Raw genomic sequence first — 3271 nt, 5'->3', positions numbered from 1 at the left:
GGTGCGGTGTGTAGTTACTGGTGAGAATATGCTTCAGGTTGGTGGGTTGTCTGTGGGCGAGGACTGGCTTGCCACCCAAGGCCGGTGAAAGTGAGGGATCATTGTCCAGGATGGGTTGTAGATCACTGATGGTACGTTGGAGAGGTTTTAGCTGGGGACTGTATGTGATGGCCAGTGGAGTTCTGTTGGTTTCTTTCTTGGGCTTGTCTTGCAGTAGGAGGCTTCTGGGTACACGTCATGCCCCTCTGCTATGTACATCGGCCAAACTGGACAGTCCCTACGTAAAAGGATAAATGGACACAAATCAGATATTAGGAATGGCGATATACAAAAACCTGTAGAACACTTCAATCTCCCTGGACACACAATAGCAGATTTAAAGGTAGCCATCCTGCAGCAAAAAAACTTCAGGACTAAACTTCAAAGAGAAACTGCGGAGCTTCAGTTCATCTGCAAATTTGACACCATCAGCTCAGGATTAAACAAAGACTGTGAATGGCTAGCCAACTACAAAAGCAGTTTCTCCTCCCTTGGTGTTCACACCTCAACTGCTAGAAGAGGTCCTCATCCTCCCTGATTGAACTAACCTCGTTATCTCTAGCCTGACTTACTCTTGCCTGCATATTTATACCTGCCTCTGGAAATTTCCACTACATGCATCCAAAGTGGGTATTCACCCACGAACGCTCATGCTCCAATACGTCTGTTAGTCTATAAGGTGCCACAGGACTCTTCGCTGTTTTTATAGATCCAGACTAACACGGCTACCCCTCTGATAGTTAAGAGACAGGTGATTTTAAAGGGCTCATTGACACTAGAAAGTTAGCCGCTTTAACTATATTGGTATAAGATGCGTATACCGGTGTAGCTTATTCCAGTGTGGGAAGCAAAATAAGCTACACCAGTATAAGGCCCCTTTATACTGGTATAAATGTGGCCCCACTAAGGGTTGTACTGGTATAACTATATCGGTAACAAAATCACACCCTGAACCAACACAGTCATACTGGTACAAAACTTGTGCCTAAACCAGGGCTTAGTTAAAAAGTATTAACATCCCAATTTAGATCCTTTGTGGACGAGGCTTATGTGTCTGTGCAGCGCCTAGCGCAACAGGGCCCTGGTCTCAATTGGGATCTGCTGCCCAATGCAAATAATCAGCAGTGAGAACAGTTCAGGTAGTTTTTAACAAAGCTTAATTCCCACACATCACATTGGCTGCTTTCACTGACAAACTCTTACCCTCCATAAATGAGTCCCCTCCACTTCTCCCACCAGGAAAAACGGTGTGTTTCAACTAGACTGATTTAGTTAAAGCAGCAAATCCCACATGTAGGCCTGGTCTATACTTAAAAGTTGGACTGACATACCTACATTGGTTAGGGGTGTGAAAAATCAACACCCCTAGGACAGTAGATATGCAGACCTATCTCCCAGCGTAGATGAGGCTAAGTCAACAGAAGAATGCTTCCGTCAATGAAGCCACTGTCGTTCAGGGACATGGCGTTCCGCCGCCTACAGAAAAACGCCTTCCGTCACTGTAGGCTGCATCTACACTATGGGGTTTTGCAGGCATATCTATGGTGACTTGACGGCTTTTGGTACCCGCACTACCTACACCACAGCTATCTCGGTTATGTCTACACATACTGTAGTCACACTCCAATTGCAGTGTAAACATATCCTTACAGAGGCACTGTACTCTAGGGGATAGGGCACCAGATGGGGCACAATACTTCCTTCCTTCGGTTGTATCTTTCCTTCACAGTTAACTTGAATTAGCTTGTCTACACTTGAAACGCTACAGCGGTCTGTAGTGCTTCGGTGTAGACACTCACTACAGACACGGGAAGGGTTCTCCTATCACCATAGTTAATCCACTTTCTCGAGAGGCAGTAGCTAGGTTGGGGGACCAATTCTTCTGTCGACCTAGTGTTGTCTACACTAAGGGTTAAGTTGGCTTAGCTGCATCGCTCAGGGGGGTAGATTTTTTGCACCCTGGAGCGACATAGCTGGGTCTACTTAACTTTTGACTGTAGACATGGCCTTAGTCTAGCTCGAGTGAGAGCAGCCGTGGTGCAAAATAACACTCCAGCAGCACAGAGGCAGCTGTACCCTCTAGGAATTTAGGAGCCTAAATACTTTTGAGGATCTGGGCCTAGCCCCGTGTATCAAGTTGGATTCGCTTCTGAACGGGGCCCCTGGTGTCACTAATCATCACGGCCTCTTCATTCATCCTCCCTCCACTGCCCCTCCCCTCTGTCTTCTGCCCCTGGCCCTCTCCCCTTTCTTCTGCCCCCAGCCCTCTCCCCTTCCTTCTGCCCCTGCCCCCTCCACTGACCTTCCCCTCCTCCGCCCATTCCCTTCTGTCCCTCCATTAGCTCTCGCCCTGTCCCCACCCCCTTCCCACTTTCGCCCATTGTCCCCACATCCCCACGCAGCAGCGGCTGGGAGGTCTGTGAGCGCGCAGCCTGCAGGTGGCGCTGGAGCCCACCGCCTTCCCTGTGGCAAGAGGGACGCTCTATCTCCTTGGGACCCGTTCGTTCCCTATGCCCGCTCTATGGTCAGCTGGCGGTGGACGCTCTGCCCTAAGCGTCTCTATGGCGTGGCGGGGTCCGTTTCCGGGTCAGGGCGGGGTTGAAATCGCCCCGCTCTTCGCCTCCCCCTCCCAGACCCGCCGAGGCCGCCGCAGCAGGAGCAGCAGCCGCAGCCCCTCCGCCCTCCTCCCGCCGCCGCCATCCCGCCCGCCCGTCCCGGCTCTCTCCCTTCCCCCGCCTCCTCCCTCCCCCTCCGAGGGGGCCCCTCCTCCCTCCGCCCGCCCCGGAGACCCCGTCACCCGCCCTCCCTCCTCCCGCTCCCCTCTTCCCCGTCCCTCCGCCTACGGAGCGGCCGATCGGCCGGGCGCTCGGCCACCCCGCCGCCAGGTAAGGCAGCGGACGCTTCTCCGCCCGCATCCCCGGCCTCGCGTAGCCCCGCTCCCCGCCCACCCCCTCGCCTCGCCCGGCTCCGCTGTCACGTCAGGCCGAGGAGGCGCCCGCGGCCTAGTGCGGCCTACTCCGAGTGTGTGCGTGCGGCGGGGGGGAGGGGCGGCGCTGCTGTTGCGCACGAAGGAGGCGGCGAGAGGAGCAGGCCGCGGGGCGGGGGACAGGGGAGGAGGCCGCGGCCACGGGGAGGAAGGGAGGCGGCGGGGACTCTGCGTCACATGGCGGACGCCTGAGAGCTGGGCCGCGGGGCTGGGGGGGGGGGGGGGGGGGGGGGGGGGGGGGGGGGG

General features: G+C 55.3%; 1 protein-coding gene across 12 annotated transcripts in view; it reads left to right on the top strand.

Moving 5' to 3' along the window:
- Nucleotides 1-2800: 2800 nt before the first annotated feature.
- PCBP2 (poly(rC) binding protein 2) overlaps nucleotides 2801-3271 on the top strand; it is a 26073-nt gene continuing 25602 nt past the window's right edge. For all 12 annotated transcript variants that reach the window (XM_024218223.3, XM_024218222.3, XM_024218221.3 and 9 more), the window contains exon 1: nucleotides 2801-2924. The gene's annotated coding sequence lies outside the window, so the exon portion shown is untranslated. The remainder of the gene's footprint in view (nucleotides 2925-3271) is intronic.

The sequence above is a fragment of the Terrapene carolina genome, unplaced genomic scaffold (assembly GCF_002925995.2).
Source record: "Terrapene carolina triunguis isolate 2854851 unplaced genomic scaffold, T_m_triunguis-2.0 Scaffold836, whole genome shotgun sequence".
In the NCBI taxonomy this organism is placed as follows: domain Eukaryota; kingdom Metazoa; phylum Chordata; order Testudines; family Emydidae; genus Terrapene; species Terrapene triunguis.
The sequence above is the reverse complement of the archived record's forward strand: the minus strand, read 5'-3'. Positions and strand labels throughout refer to the sequence as shown.